This window comes from Pollicipes pollicipes, unplaced genomic scaffold, assembly GCF_011947565.3.
Source record: "Pollicipes pollicipes isolate AB1234 unplaced genomic scaffold, Ppol_2.1 Scaffold_4881;HRSCAF=5763_pilon_pilon_pilon, whole genome shotgun sequence".
NCBI classification, from domain to species: domain Eukaryota; kingdom Metazoa; phylum Arthropoda; class Thecostraca; order Pollicipedomorpha; family Pollicipedidae; genus Pollicipes; species Pollicipes pollicipes.
The window spans coordinates 30,527,897-30,545,083 of NW_023596576.1; the positions used below are offsets into that span (position 1 = coordinate 30,527,897).

The 17,187-nt window shown below is 52.8% G+C and overlaps 1 pseudogene; it reads left to right on the forward strand.

The window, feature by feature from the left end:
• LOC119100238 (rho guanine nucleotide exchange factor 7-like) overlaps positions 1–17,187 on the forward strand; it is a 37,183-nt pseudogene that overhangs the window by 1,267 nt on the left and 18,729 nt on the right.

The following is a 17,187-nucleotide window of genomic DNA, read 5'->3' on the forward strand; positions in this document are numbered from 1 at the left end:
TAGGTTAGGTTAGGCTTAGGCAGTAAGGAAGGTTAGGTTAGGTTGGGTTAGTTAGGTTAGGTTAGGCTAGGTTAGGTTAGGTTAGGTTAGGTTAGGTTAGGTTAGGTTAGGTTAGGTTAGGTTAGGTTAGGTTAGGTTAGGTTAGGTTAGGTTAGGTTAGGTTAGATTACAGTAGGTTTGGTTAGGCTAGTTTAGGATGTGTGCTGGACTATCCTGGCCTGTGTGTTTCATAAGTGTACCTAAACGCGATAAGAAGCGATTTTCACCGCTTGATGATTGTTACCCTGGTCCTGTACATTTTTTGTGGTTCTTGATAAGCAGAAATATTGCACTTCGCATCAACACAGAAACGGCGTTTGGGAGTCGAGGCGGTGCGGTGCGGTGCGTGCGGCGCTCGGGAGTTCGCTGTCGTGTTTATTAAAATTCGAAGGTAGGAGCATGATTCTACCTGTTGTGAGATTATTTACGATATGTTCCGCTATAAACACGACGACTGATTTACCTTGGTCCCATACATTTTGAATAGTTCTCGATAAGCAGAAATATTTTGTTTACGCAACGGCAGCGCAGAAACGACGCTGGGGAGTCCGGGCGGTGCGGTGTGTGGGGCGCTCGGGAGCTCGCCATCGTAGTTATTGAAATTCGAAGGTAGGAGCGTGATTCTACGTGTTTTGAGATTATTTACGATAGACGAATAGTGTGCTATGATTTTTCTAACGTTAGGTAGGAAAGTACACCTACACCGTGATATCAGTGGCGACGTCCCAGCAGCAAGTTCAGTGTATGTATGTGACGTATCTAAGTGATTAGGGTTAATTTGAAATGTATACACAATTGGAAGCAAAATATACTCATGATACATGTGCAATGAAGCAAATTATTGACTATTGCTGTCATAGGTTTGTGTTCTCTAAAAATATTAGACAGATATCACTGCATTGCCATTTACAACTGGCATTACACAAATACCACCCTAAAACAGATGCAGATGCATCAAATAAGCTCATGCTACATTGCTTAATGTATGGAATGCACATCTCCTACTTTACTCTCCAGGTTGTATTTTAGGCATTTTGTTAGGAACCACATTTTTCATGTTTTAGAAAAATTTAGTCCATTGTTTTAATATGATGCATTTTTTTGGATCACCGACACTGGGAAGTGCTTGTTGCATAAAGACAAAGTCCTCTGGCCAGTAAGAGCCGCAGGGACCACCAAGTACGGCCTACCACAGGCTTCACACGCACCCTCAAAAATAATTTCACTACTGGCCCAGCCTGAATTTAGCTCTAAATGGGATCTTTAGACCAATAGAGCTTGTTCAGACTGTTTTTAAATGATACCAGTGAGGGACTTCCACAACTTGTTAGACAGTCAGTTCTGATGATTCACTGCTTGTTGACTAAGTGACATCTGCCCCTGTATATCTTCTCTCCTACCTCTTGCTAAATGCAGCTAGTTTCCTCTAAACCTCTGCCTAACTTTCAGTGCTGCATGTAGATCTAGGGTGCCTATCTGTTTCATAATCTTAAATACCTCTTTGAGATGCCCTCTAAATTCATGATGCTGTAGGGAATATAAACCCTGAGGGTCTAAGCCTTTCCTCATTCTAAGTTGTCAATCCTATTTCTCATCCTAGTTGCTTTTTGCTGCTCTCTTTCCAGCCTATATATTTTTGGAAACATGGAGACCAATCCTGTACACAATACTCTAGGTGTGGTCCGACATAAGCAAAGTACAACTTATTGACAGCATTCCTACTCCTGCAATGGACATTCCCATAAAAAGTCCCAGCATTCAATGCTCTTGCTCCTAGCAGCCCCACATGGCTTTTCAGCATTTAAATCCCTGGAAATGAAAATCCACATGTCCTTTTCATCCTTGATCTGGTCTAAGCAACATTTAAACTATTACCTTCATCTATCTGACTAGTAACATGCCCCATAAATGAAAAGATTTGCCGAACAGGACCTACCAGAAGTAAAACCACACTAACTACCAGTTATCAGCTTATGCCCATCTAAGTGTGACTAAATGCTAGCCTTGATGCATTTTTCTGGGATCTTACATAGGAGTGAATTAATGCTCACACTTCTGTAGTTGCTGACACTTTTTTGGTCCCCTTCTTAAATATCAGTACTACATTGGCATTGCACCAGTCCCCAGATACTCATGAAAGAATCAATGACCTATTGAATATTGATGGGGGTGCCATAGTGTAGTGGTTAATGCATCTGTGATAGCCACTGCATGTATGGGAGACCAGAGGTACAGGGTTTGATTCCCCATGGTGCCCGCCCTTCCTGCCAGGGCGAGAAGCAGGCCACGCCATATAGCTTCAGCAGCTGAGTGTGTCATAAAGCCCCAATGACATGGCATGACATATTGAATATTAACATAAAAGGACGAGCTTAAGTACCAGCATTCATTCAGCACTCTACCATATATCTGGTCAGGTCCGGCTGGTTTATTAACCTTGATTTCCTTTAAACTATCCTTACCATACCCCCAGCCACCATACAATCTACAAGACTGCCCTCATTAATTTGTAGATGTTTCAGCACTTGTGGGATGCAAGGCATGGCAGGTATTAAAAGGGAATTAAGATGACCTTACAATAATTATACACATGACATGTGTTAACTAAGTTGTATTTTTATGAGTTTTTGGTCCCAGCCTTTGGTCACAGAGTCAAATATTCAAATATAAGGTGGTCACCACATGCCAGCCAGCATTGAGTGCAGCTTTTTCCCCAGCATACACATGGTAAGATGGCACACATTTCCTGCACTTTGGCCAAACAAGATTACAATAAATCAAATATGACAGAGTACATTAGCTGTGTACAGGGAAAAGCTAGGATCTGTGGGATGAGTATTTGTATTTAGTGGGGGTTGCAGTTTGCATATGTGGATTGGTCTCCAAATTTTGTGATGGGGTGGTCTTTGTTTTCTGCAAAATTTGAACAGCCAGTGGGTCCTCCTAATGCCAAATCTCATAGTTTCATTGCGCAGAAAGAACATGATTGCCGATGGGAGTCTCAAGAGTTTTGTCGTTGCTTCTAAGATGTGCCTGTAGACCATGGCCAAATGGGTCTTTTTGGTGCACCAACATACAATATGCTTTCACCCCTGCCCTCACATGTCAAACATATTACACAGAACACTACATGATACATCAAACATGTACCTTTTAAACCGGACATACACAGATTACAAATTCTATTGCCAGAGGGACAAAGAGGTGAGAAAGCTGACTGAACTAGATTGTGGTTCAAAGTATGTTGGTTTTGTCGTGCCAAATGAATATTGATATTGTATTTTTTGACAACTGATTTCATCTTCGCATACAAAGCTTCATCAACATCTGGTACTGTAAGATAGCCACGCAGGCCTTGATCCTGTCGATGTCGATGATGCGCTTGCCAATGTTGACGATGCTCTTGTTGGTGATGACGTTCCTGCTGGTTTTGTTTATCGTAGCATTGTTTTTCCAGTCGATGTGGTGCGGCTTCTCGGTGAAGGCGACGCAGAAGCTGTTTCCATTAGCCTATTTTCTTCAAACGGATTTGGTATTTTTTGACATGGGTAGTCATTTGCAGCAATATTTGAATGTATTTGACGACACGTTAAAGTTCTGAACAAATGACAACCTTTTTTTGTCGACATAGGATGGGCTGTGTCATGGATGATGACCCCGGGATGGTCAGGCTCGATGAAGAGTTCTGTTGAAAATTTGAAGTTTTGACGGACCGTCACGGGTGTATCCAGAAATACAAGCCATCTGGACGTATGTGTGTCTTCTAAGGTAAACTTGAAGCTGTTATGGAGAGAATTTAGGTATTTGATAAAGTCCAGCAGCCCATCGTGAGAGCGAGTCCAGACCCCCATGGAATCGTCGATGTATCTGACGTAAAACCAGGTTTTAGGCCTGCATTATTAGTGGCAGGTTGTTGAAATTTGTGCATAAAGATTATTGCAACGGGAGGTGCCACCTATTTGCCCATGGCAATGCCGAGTTGCTGTTGGTGGTGGTCATTGTCAGATCTGAAGGTGCTATTTTAGAGACTGTGTAAGTTGTTCTGTGATGTCCACAGGTGTGAGACCACCAAGTGCAGTATCATTCTTGTGTTGACAAATGAGGTCGGTGACCGCCGATACAGCCTCCATTAGTGGGATGCTGCCATGTAGGTTGACAACATCGATGCTGAAAACTGGCGTTCCGTGAAAGCTGATGTGTAAGGAACTGATTGATTTGAGCCTTGTCAGGTATTCGTCTGTGTTTCTGAGATGAGCCGGATGTAGGTAAGAAGCTGATTTAAGATCCTATCTAAGCACCAAGGCGTCCTTTCAGTCGGAACACAACAAGCAGACACAATAGGGGTACCTACCTAGGGGTAGGGGTAGGGGTAAATGGCCGGAGGGGTACCACTGCTTTGTGGTCATTTGGTAGCCCATAGAGAACTGTTGTTCTAGGGTTGGTGGGTAGAAGGCCCTTCACAAATGAATCCGTAAGCTTATTTTTTGGGGTGTTTAAAAATGTGTTTGGTTTTTGCTGCAGTCTTTGGTGTTGGATTCTTGGGCAGTTTGTGGTAGCTATTTTCATCTTGCAGTATATTGTTAACCTTGTCAACGTACGTTGTTTAATTCAAGATAACCAACCCCACGCGTTTATTCTTCGATTTCACAATTATGCATTTATCAGTTACCAATGATATCTTCATTTATGATATAAATGATATCAATTATTTATCGTCAGCAACTTCAAAGCTTTCCGTTCCTTTTCCTTAGTGTTTGGCTTTGTTTTAAGATGGCTTTTGTAAACGTTAAGCACTCGTTTCAGTGGCCTAAGCTGTTCTTCAGTTCGGCCCAAAGCCGTTGGAGGCCTTTTTCACTAAGTCTGCAAAATTTGGCCGAAATCTGCTCTCCTTAATCTGGGCTGTATGGTGTTGTTCTGTTAGACCAGTGGCAGTATGTGGAAGTTAGCTATCTTCTAGACGTTCTCCCCTACGGTTGCCAGGTGGAGGAAGCGCGAGTAGGGTGTTTTAGGGGTTAGGCGTGGTTAAGTTACATTGAGAGAAGTCTCTTCTTTTTTACCATAAACTAAACACTTCACCCTTGCTTTCGATTCTTGCAGAATTGCATCAATAATGATGTTTGTCCTGGCAAATTTTGGGCCTTTTGGGAGTAAGTTGACGACACTAGGCGACAGGGACACGGCTGATAGATTGGTGGCGCGTTTGGTTGCTCTCGTACTTGTATGATCACTGTTAGTCGGTTGACTTGCTGGGTTTCTTGTCTCTTCGTGGCCTTCTTGTCCATTGCGAGGAGAAAAGCTTGATAATTGTCCTACATCATCATCGGTAAAATTGTCTTGTTCATCATGGATCTGGATGCTGGCTGCATTGTGCTGAAGGCATTGAACTTGTATTCCAGCCGCTGCTTGTGATTCTCCATAGTCACTTCAAAATCTGCCTGCACGAACTTTTCATCCAAAGAAAACTATCATCCATCTATCGCAATTCAAATTCATGCCTCGGCTGGCAACGTTCCAAATGTGTTTTCTCGCAAAGGGCGTCTCTAATCGATTCGTTAAGAGGCTTGGCACGAAACGCTGTACATTCCTTATGAATCGCTTTACTTCCATCGAATATCTTGCCGTCCGAAACTGTGACGTCGTTTACAAAATGTGGAATAACATCTGCTTTTCTGCACGATAACAAAACTATTCTCAGATTAGCACTGTTGAGCTTCATCGATGTCTTCAAAATGCTAACAAGCATTTCACGGCGGTCACTCTTTGACTCAATTTTTTGGATGGTACAGTGCTTGTGCGATGTAGGACATGGCAAGTGTTAGAAGGGAACTGAGATGACCTTACAGTAGTTATATACATGGTATTCTTTAAGTAAGTTGTGTTTTTGATGAACTTGCGACCGCGGACCTTGCTCACAGAGTCAAACATTCGAATATAAGGCGACCACCAGATGCCAGCCAGCGTTGACCGCGGTTTTGTCCCCAGCATACACATGCTTTATATATATATATATATATATATATATATATATATATATATAGCGTGAGATGCACGCATGCAAGCGTGCATGCGTGCATCTTAAAATACCAAATCTTTGTTGACTTTGATTCCCTAAAGACCTTGCATATTTATTTCCCCTAACAGCCTAAAGGAAATGTAGGGTTTGAGCAATGCCTGAACATTTTGCTTTCAAAGACATATCATTACTCCTTTCACTTTATTTCCGTGTTGTACACGCAGACTTTCCTGTAGTGCCTGAAAATGTGTAACAAATATCCAGCTGCTCAGCTGTGTAGGACATGATGAGCAAACTATATCTACTGTCCTATTTTCCTATGATGTTTGCAACTGCCAGGATGCTGGTGGGGTTTATTGCACCACAGCACAGATTGCACAGATCTCAGTTCGTCCCACTCAGTGTTGTGTATTGCAGAAGCTTTGCCGGGCCTCTGTCTCGGTTTTGGATTGTTGGTCAACCATCCTATAGCCTCCTTCAGCACTTAATCTTATTGTGATCTGTTCTAACACTTGGTTATATCACACCAAATGCTGGCTAAACAGTCACAGTGATCGAAATGCCAGTAAAGCACTGAGCCCAGCCTCGGGCTCCAGGAGCACCCACATTTGGACGTATCGCTAGTGAGACGCGTGACTGCCGCCGCCGCTCGCCCGTCCCCGAGTGGCCGAAAATGACCATAGCAGCCGGCGTTTCCTAAAATTCCAATTATCGTCATCGACATCCTCATCATCAGCGTCAGCATCTCCGAGTGTGACGCGACCGCCGCGGCGTTCGAGGCTCGACTTCTGTTGCGTGCTGGCGGTGTGGTCCGGGCGTTAGAGGCAGTGCTGCGCCCAGCGAAGGCCGTATGTGCTGCCGGACGGCCGCTTTGAGTTGGCCGAGCGCCGTTTGTCGGAGGCGTGCGGATCATCCGCGGCGAGCGTGCGTGGCGCGCGTGCCGGCCCTCCAGTGAGACGCTGTGGTGCGTGTGCCGGCAGCCATGTCGCAGCCGTCGGCGGGTGCGGCGCTCTCGGACGTGCTGGCGCAGCTGGAGGAGCAGCAGCCGACGCTGCCGGACGCCGTGACGGCCCACTATCTGGCCGAGGCCGGCCTGGACACGGACGACCCGCGGCTCGTCCGGCTCATCGCCATCGCCGCGCAGAAGTTCGTCTCGGACGTGGCCAACGACGCGCTGCAGCTGTACAAGATGCGCCAGGCCAGCCTGCCCTCCAAGGTGAAGTCCAAGGACAAGAAGTACGTGCTGACGCTGGAGGACTTGACCCAGGCGCTCGGCGACCACGGCATGCAAGTGAAGAAGCCGGCTTACTTTGTGTGAGCGGTGCCGCCCTGGCCCAGAAGATTGCGCGGAGGGCTGGGGGACGATTGATGTGGGGTCTCAGCTGGTGCCGAGCAGTTTGAGAGGACAGTGGTCTGCAGTCCTCAACCCATGTGGCGTGCGTGGTGAGGAATACACGCTTGTCAGCAGGCTTTCTTTGGTGACGAGTCTTCCGTCTAAGCTTGACGTCGTGTGCGTGCACGCAGCGCTGTTTCTGCACATACCGTAACTGTAATTGCCACCACTATTTTCCTGACATTGCGTGCGTTTGGTTGAGTTCAAACTTGTCCCTGATGCATGCAAAGAGGGCGTGGGCCTGCTTTTAATTGTATCAGTCTGTTTATCACTCGCCATGGTTTTTTGGTAATAAAAGAGTCTGCCAGCAGACGACTGGCGAAGTTGTTTACGGGAGACCGAAAGATGGCGACAGGCCGCCGGTGACGTGGGCCCATCGGCGACGTTTGAGTGGCGTCTCATAGCCTCGGCCGGAGCGATCCATCACCCTCTGCCAAATGGTGCGCCTGAGGGGAAGCTGCGCTGTGGCCAGCCCCTGATCTGGCGGCTTGCGGCTGGGGACGTCGGCGTGGTGACGTGCCATGGGCCAGACTGACCGCCTCAGCGGCTCCATACTGCGTGCCCGGTTGGGGCGTGGGCTTGGATACATGTTGTGTACGAACTATATGTGGCCTGGCTGACGGGCTGCCCGCTGATTCGGAAGCCACAGCCTCGTCGGTACCTGATCCATGGCTGGTAACTTCTATAAAATATCGATGTTTGACTTCCAGTGGCCAAAGGTTGGGGTACATGCATGACTTCCGCTTGACTTTTGCTATCTTTTTAAGTTCAGTGCGTGTTCAGTGTGCACTGCACTGGTTAAACTATCGTCAATGTTGCACAGCGCCTCTGAGAAAGATAAATGATTCATTTGAATCCGAGTTGTATGTGGTAGTTACCATGTAGTTACCGTGAGTGTTACGGCGTATTTGAGATTAGCAGAGGGCAAATCGGGATGGGGAGGGGAGGGGGGGGGGGGGCGAGTGGGGCGGGTTATACAGCTGGAATCTGACGGAACAGCCTGACGTGAAAGTATGTTCATCATTGGAAAACGTCAGACGCGTGCATTTTACGGGTGAAATCAGCTGCGGCCCAACCGCATTTTTGGAACCACCTCGCCTAGTGGTTACACCCATGGACAGGTACTCGGGATTTCATGAATCGCTTTGAAAGGCTGACATTTCGAACCGAACTACGTCTGCTTGATCTATCACTCGGACAATTAGGGCTCACTGCACCTGCTGATCGTCGCGACTGATCGACATGTCTACTGCAGACTGTCGGCTGGCATCGCTTCCAGACTCGATCCTGAGCCATCCATGTGAGCGTGCATCAAACGACGCCTGTTTCCGTATCCCGCTGCGCCACGAAACGACAAGGCCGCCACCTCACTTCACTCCCCGGCGCTGCCACCACGCAGCCTGCCCCCCCCCCCTCCGCGCTCCCCCGCCCCCGGGCGCCTGGCCGGCGACGCCACTGGCCGTCGGTCTGGCCCGTGACGCTGCGTCGGCGCCGGCTGGCCAGGTGCGCCGGCCGCGGCTATAAATACGGCGCGCCGTCGGCGGCGGCGGCCGACTCTGACGGCGCCGTCCGCGCCGCAGGGCTCCGGTCGACGGCGGAGGCAGCGCAGCCATGGCCGCCGAGGCGCCGCAGCTCGTGCGTGCGCTCTACACCTTCCGAGCCACCAACAACGACGAGCTGACCTTCAAGAAGGGCGACGTGATCACTGTGACGCAGCGCGACGACGACGACGACTGGTGGGAGGGAACGCTGGACCACACCACCGGCTGGTTCCCCTCCAACTACGTCAAGGAATGCTCCGCCGCAGGTGAGTGCTGCGACCGCGGCTTGACGTGACCTAACCTGCGACACCCTGCCTTTTCACGTGGCGTCCAATTTCTCCCCGGACTTGTCGATTTCCCTTTCAAAGTGAGTCAGAGGGAGGGGGACAAAGTTGAGGGGAAGGGGAGGCGGAGCCTCTCAACCCGAATACGCAACTTTATCAGTAAGCATGTCATAAGGTGTTCTTTTTCGTACAGGTTACGCTCCGTTTCACACAAATGCCTCGCCCTATTCCCTTCAGGGGCTGTTGCCGTGTGACGAATGGCTTCATGTACGCTGAGAAGTCCAGTGGTACCCGCTGCGCAGGGACAGGGGTGTTCAGGGGCAGGGGAACCCGCTGCGCAAAGGCAAACGTGTTCACGGGCAAGGGCCACCCGTTGCGCAGGGGCAGGCATGTTCAGGGGCAGGAGTACCCGCTGCGCAGGACAGACGTGTCCACGGATAAGGGCACCCGCCGCGCAGGGGCAGGAGTACCCGCTGCGGAGGACAGACGTGTTCTGCCAACATTTACGTCCTGCCAACGACAACAAGACGAGAAGTATGGTTACGGTGTTGGGAATCGTGTCTTATGCGTCGCTAGGTTTTGTTCGTTTGAGGTTGGGGTGAACGGGGCCGTTTCTGTGCCTTCAAAATGATGGGACCAGAAGCCTTGGTGGCGGCTGCGGGGTAGGTGGGCCGGAACTGTCGTATATCTGGGACTGCTTGGACTGAACCTTTTCAGTTTCAGAAGTTTTCACGGAGGCTTGGAGACCGTGGACTAGAGCTATTAATGCGTCTCTTGCCGTGGACGGTTGCTCCACCTGTACACTTTGTCGAGTATTGGGAGAGAATATGGAGATGTTTTTTCTTTCAGCATGTATACTGAACATTATGATGCACATGTGCTATGAGCATTCAGGCCGAAGCAAATAGGTATGTGTCGTTCACAAGCACGGGTGGTTGAATAATGAGCCGTTACCAAGCTAATAAAGGCCCCTCCGGCTCCATCTCGGGTTGATTCATCGCACCGTCTGGTGGCCAGTGGCGCGGGGCCGTAGCTCGGATCCAGCGCTGACGACGCCAGCGGCTGGCGGGCCCCGTCCGGTACGGGGCTTCTCCGTGTCGGCGGCCGCTCGCCCGCCTGGTGACGGCGGAGGACCGAGTGCCTACCGTCGGCTCCGTTCCCTTCCCAGATTTGCAGCGCGTGACATTGCTTCGGGTTATCGTGCAGCGACTCTGGCACGCTGTTCATGCCGTTGCCCATGGTCAACGGCCCCGTGCAGACCGTGCTAACTTGACCTTGTTCACATGATTACCCGCGGCGTGTCCAGGCCGTCTCCCTGTTGAGACCATTTGCATTCCTTCCCACTACTGCCCAAGTTATTCGTCTGTGACACTGTTTGATACGCTCACCCATCTGACCCCTGACCCGTCCCCTATGACCCCAGCGGATCTCAACTGACCTCTGATCTGTACCCTGCGACCCTAGCCTGTCACTGCGACTCCATCTGACCACCGACCAACTGACCGTCCCCGCGACCCCAGCTGACCTCTAACCCGTCCCCTGCGACCCCAGCTGACCTCTGACGTGTCCCCCACGACCCCACTTGGCCTCTAGCCCGTTCCTCGCGACCCAGCTGACCTCTAACCCTCCTCCCACGATCCCGGCTGACCTCTGATCTGTTCCCCGCGACTTAGCTGACTGCTGACCCGTCCGCAGACACGCAGGTGGCCGCCGCGCCGACCGAGCTCGTCAGCCAGCAGCGCGTCTACCGCTCCATGGTGCTTAAAGACATCATCGACTCGGAGCGGGCGCACATCGGCGAGCTGCAGACCCTGGTCAAGAACTTCCTGCACCCGCTGAGCAGGGCCGATCTGTGAGTGGTGGAGGGACGTGTCCTACCCGGCCGCGAGGCATCAGCTTGGTGCGTGCGTGCGTGCGTGCGCACGTGAGGACGGCGGTGCCAGTGCCCTCCCCTCTCCGCGGGTTGTAGTTGGGCGTCTAGGGCCCCAGCGCGGTGCCAGTGCCCTCCCTCTCCGCGGGTTGTAGTTGGGTGTCTAGGGCCCCAGTCTAGGGCCCCCGTCTAGGGCCCCCGTCTAGGGCCCCCGTCTAGGGCCCCCGTCTAGGGCCCCCGTCTAGGGCCCCAGCAATAGCGGAACGGCCGCCAAGGCGGAACGCGAGCCCTCGCAGATCCCGGGTCGGCGTGTTCTCGTGACGCGTGACGCGGGCCGGCCGTGACGTCGTCCGCCCCGTCTGACCTAGGTGGCCGCGGTCGAACTGGCGCTGCCCGTCAGCGCGCTCAGTCGCGCGCGGGTCGCGCCGCCAGCCATCCGTGCCCCCCTCCGAGCCAAATCTCCTCCGCCACGGCTCGCCTGGTTTCGGGTGACCCGGGCGTCGTTTGTCATCGGTGGCAGCGGCGGCGCTGCCCGGCGCAGCCTGCTCAGCTGCCGGTCACCAGATCACCGCCTGGCCCGCCCAGTTCTGCTCCGGACAGGGGCCGCGGCGACGACTGGCCGCTCTCTGACCTTTATCCCGGTCTGGCACCCACGCCGGCTCTCTGGCGTTGACATTTTACGATATGGCATTAGCCGTTGTTTTGTCTCAGAACGGCAGCTTTTATTTTTCGAAAATTATGCTTGCCCACGGCTAGTCTGGTTCTTCGGTTCGAATTCAAATTCGAAACTCGAATAATTTCTGTTGTGTCGAAAGTTACGCATGTTTGGGAGTGTGCTAAGAGATTAAAGGACAGTGATTTCAAATCATTTTGGGTTTTCGGTGCGTAAGCAAGGGATTATAGAAATGGATATTAACATCGGTTTGAATGCTTGAAACAAAGCGTTTAGCGCTCTGTCACTATCTTCTTTACACACTTTTGATGACCATGACATCTAGCTAGTGTGTCACTTAGCCGCCGGGTAATGACTTTGTTTAGAATGGGAAGGGGGGGGGGGGGGCAGCAATGCCGAAAATGAAAATGTATCCAGCTTGGTCGAGACGGGTCAGACGAATGTTGTCAGCTCGACTGGCTCGATGGTGCGTGCATACAAATGTGATGTAACCTCATTTAACCTCTGTGTAAGCCCATTTCACCCCACTTTAATCATTTGATGACTGTTTGACATCACTGACACACTTGTCTGTAATATGATTGAAAAGTCTTACACACCGCGGAAACTCACGGTAAGGTGAATAGTCGTCATTGTCCCCCCCCCCCCCCCATTCATCAACTATAGCTTCCTTAGTCAGTAGCCACAGGCTTTCGTCGATCTGGAGAAGCCGGAATACTAGCTAAGGGAATTCGTCCGCCAGATCCAACCATTTTGTGCCTCAGTTGAAGAACATCCTCAAATTCATTGGCATCCTCATCCTCAAAGCAGCATCAAATTCATCCTCACCCTCAAATTCATTTGCCACTAGCACAGACAACAGTGTCGAAGCCACGACTCCTTTTCATTATCGATGACGTCACCCGAAATCAGACGGAACACGGCCGTCCCGTGCCTCAACCAGACGAGGCGGCGAGTCCTGACGCCGACTCTGCTCCCACCTTGGGCGTGTTAATCATCCGGTAGTGCAGCAGGTTCTAGTACGGCTTTTGCTCATTCCTTGGGCCGTCATATATATATATATATATATATATATATATATATATATATATATATATATATATATATTATCGCGCACGATTGAGGATGTCGCTCCGATATTACGGAAGGCCATGAACAAAGAGTTCGGATGTCGGATAGTGCACGACATGCTCGTGGTCTGGTGAGAGACCTCCAGCCGTGTCACTCGTGCCTCGGAGCGGGGACACCTGGAGCTGCCTGGAAAGTGTTCCTTTCGGCGAGCCTTCCGGCAACGTGCTGCAGTCGCGTGGAACAGTCTGCCAAATACAATCGTTAGGTACAGTTCAATATCCACTTTTAAGGGCGGTCTTAGAAGCACAGGAGTTTAACCTAGGCTACATGCTTGCGTGTCCTGTGATCTATATATATATATATATATATATATATATATATATATATATATATCTATATATCTATATATACAGATATATATATATATATATATATATATATACATATATATATATATATATATGTATATATATATATATATATATATATATATATATATACACATACACACATTTGTCGATTCCTTTATGGGATGGATATTTTCTATGAAGGTCTGTTCGGTACCTGTATTAGGACTTTGCCTGCGCACGGTTCAGCCCAGTGACGGCTGCAACCGGCCTCACCTATCCTATCACACAGCCGATCCTTGGAAGTGGCTCGCTACGGGGACCTTTCCCACGCGTGTGGCGTCGCCGCCGGCCGCCTCCGCGCCATTCCTCACGTGGGCGCCGATCGACCCCGGCCCGTCCGGACAGGCCACCCGCTGGTGGCGGCCCGCTGTCCACCTCTGCGGCGCGACACGGCTGAGGCCTGGGGCCTGAGCGTTTTGCGCAGTGGGCGATTTGCTCGGATGTTCGGCGTGTTTGCGTTTGTAGTTATTCGCGTGGTTATGTGTCAGTAATATTTTCGTCCCCATGCCGCGTCCGCTCGATGACAGCTCATCTCCTCTGCTCTTCTTCCCTGCATTCATCTGGATGTGTTTGCTGTCCTTTGTGCCGACCACTCATGATTGCCAATGTCTGTCTGACCTCATGGGTCTAACTTTTTATGCGTGTGCTTGCCCCCGGGTAGCGCAGACGGACGCCACTCGTCTGTGCTAGGACTATTGGTCGACAGTGCCGCTCGTCGGACTATTCGCCTCTGTATTGTTCCCATTTCCCCACGTATGTTTAGCTGTTTCTATATGTATTTATATGTATTTCTCCTCGCTCTCGCCTCGCTGTCACTCTCATCTCGCTGCCGCTGCCGTTGTCGCTGCCGCTGTCGCTGTCGCTGCCGCTGCCGCTGCCGCTGCCCGCTGCCGCTGCCGCTGCCGCTGCCGCTGCCGCTGCCGCTGCCGCTGCCGCTGCCGCTGCCGCTGCCGCTGCCGCTGCCGCTGCCGCTGCCGCTGCCGCTGCCGCTGCCGCTGCCGCTGCCGCTGCCGCTGCCCGCTGCCTCTGCCTCTGCCTCTGCCTCTGCCGCTGCCTCTGCCTCTGCCTCTGCCTCTGCTCTGCCTCTGCCTCTGCCTCTGCCTCTGCCTCTGCCTCTGCCTCTGCCTCGCCTCTGCCTCTGCCTCTGCCTCTGCCTCTGCCTCTGCCTCTGCCTCTGCTTCTGCTTCTCTGCCTCTCCTCTGCCTCTGCCTCTGCCTGCCTCTGCCTCTGCCTCTGCCTCTGCCTCTGCCTCTGCCTCTGCCTCTGCCTCTGCCTCTGCCTCTGCCTTGCCTCTGCCTCTGCCTCTGCCTCGCCTCTCTCTCCTCGCTCTCCTCTCTCTCTCTCTCTCTCTCTCCTCCTCCCTCTCTCTCTCTCTCTCTCTCCTCTTCTCTCTCTCTCTCTCCCCTCTCTCTCTCTCTCTCTCTCTCTCTCTCTCTCTCTCTCTCTCTCTCTCTTCCCTCTCTCTCTCCCTCTTCCCTCTCTTTCTTTCTTTCTTTCTCTCTCTCCCCCTCTCTTTCTCTTTCTTTCTTTTTTTCTTCTCTCTCTCTCGTCGTTGTCGTGCGTTGCTCGAGCAACGAGGCGGTTACGACCGGCGCGATCAGCTAATATTGAATACTGTGCCCGGTAGAGCGCGAAGGCTCGCCATATTTCTGCCCCGGTCCCGCGGCCCCAGGGCGGCGCGACCGGCCTACCCAGCCGGCGTCGGTCCGCAGCGAGTGGCGTGACTGCCAGAGGGCGTCCAGGCGGCCCGAGCTCCGGATCGATAGGGTTCCTTCCCCGTTCGAGCGTCTCGATTATTGTCCGTGGGTGGTCTAGTGCGGCGTCTCGTCGGACCCAAGGGCAGCAGGCGCGTCGCGATGTGGGGCGTAGTGATTCGGGCCCGGTTTGGCCAATTGAACACATGACAGCGAGCACCAGGTACAACCCCATTTACCATCTATCTAGCGCCACGCGGCGTGGGAAAGTGGTGGAATCGGCCGAGGAGATCCGAGCATGGCCCGGACCGCCGGAAATGGACGGGTATTTTATATGTGACGACCAGCGCGGGCGATCGGACCCCTGAGATCGGGGAGGTATCAGCGCGGACGTGCTTGGCACTTCTTCGATGTTTTTAATTGAAAACAGGAGACGGCTGCGGAAGCCGAGTGAGGGTTCGCTCAGCGCGGCGCTCGAGTGTCCGTTGGTGCTCGGATCTCCGGGGGATGTCGGCCCAGGAGCAGGTGTCCTGTGTCCCAGTCGCCGCTCTCGCCGGTCACCGCGTCCTGCTTTTGCGACGCGAGGAGGGAGGGGAGAGAGGGTCCGCGCGAGGAGGGAGGGGGGGGGGGGCGGACCCAGGAGCCCACTGGCGGCGGTCGGGTCGGTCTCGGCTGGGCTGGCGCCAGGGGGGCGACCGTCCGAGCGCGCACCGGTATGGGCGATCGGCCGTGGTGCTGCACGTGATGGCACGAGCTCAGGGCTGTCCTCGGCGCCGGGCGGAGCCTGGGCCCGTTTTGACGGGAGGCCACCTCACGAGACGATCGTCCCGACCCCAGCCTCGGCCCAGGCACGTACTCGCCGGCTGAGGCCCGCAGGACGGACCGCCGCCACGTGACGGCCGCCGCCGCGCCCGGCAGGCTCTCGGTGGCCGAGTACCGGCAGCTGACGGGCAATCTGGAGGAGGTGATCGCCGAGCACAGCCGTCTTCTGACCGAGCTGGAGCAGCAGCAACACGGCGCAGGACCGGCCGCAGCGCGCCGGAAACGTCTTCCTCAGCCGCGCGCCCGAACTCAAGCGCGTGCACACTCAATACCTGCGCCAACCACCCACGTGCCGTGTGCGTGCTCGACAAGTTCAAGTGAGTTGCCAGCCGCGGCTCGGAGGGCGCTTCGCAACTTCAGGGCGTGACGTGCCGAATGGGGAGAAGTTGGAGGACAAGTTTGCGCGTGTGTGAGTGTGTGTTTGTGGGGATGGGGGGGGGGTGGGTGGGGGGGAATGGGGGGGGGGGTGTCTGGGTATCGGTGTGAGTGTTGGGTCAGTGTGGACGTGTTCTCGGGTAGTTTGGTCGGTTCCAGCGAAGTTTGGGGCTTGTGACGGAGTTTGCTCATGGACACTTGCCGGCTGGAGATAGGATAGTCTCGTGTGGCAGAACCGGACCCGGTTTTTGTCTGTTGATCGCTGCAGGATCGGACTTGGTGAACGCACCGCGCTATTGAGCTGCATGTGCCCGGTATATTTAATCATGCAATATTGCACGCGTTCTATTCATGTTGCCTTTTGTGCCTTTTTTGCTAGAGACAAGATTGCTATTTTCTCTTTTGAGAGTCATTTGCTCATCACTTTTACGGGACATGGCACCGTCGACTTTTGGCTTCGACCGGCCGATATGGTCACCATTTTTTCTTGTGCCCCACTGACGGGTGACGCGTGTTTCGTGCCGTCACAGGGATGCGCTGAATACTTTCATGGAGTCGCAGGGCGCCCACACGCCTGGCATCATGGTGCTCACCACCGGCCTGAGCAAGGTTGTTCCGTCGCCTGGACAAGTTCCCCTGTGAGTGAGCCGCCCAGCTGGCGCGGCTGCGGCCCGTGCCTACCCACGCTCGCCGCGGGCCAGCCGTGCCGCGTGCGTCGTGTGAACGGCCGCAGCCGAGCGGTCTGAGGCGCAACCGTCCCGCGACGTCCGGCTGCGATACGCTTAACAAATAACCAGCGCGATTACAGTGGCGCTGCTGCGATCACTGTAGACCGGACGAGTGCATTTAGTCTCGTTTATGCAAGGTGCGCCGATACATAGCACGAACTATTACGACCCAAACGTGAAACTGGTGGGTGGGTGCCGTTCGGCCGGCGGGACCGCGGCGCCCCGCCGCTGGGGACGCCGCGGCTCCGCGGGCTCCGTCGGCTCCGTCGACAGG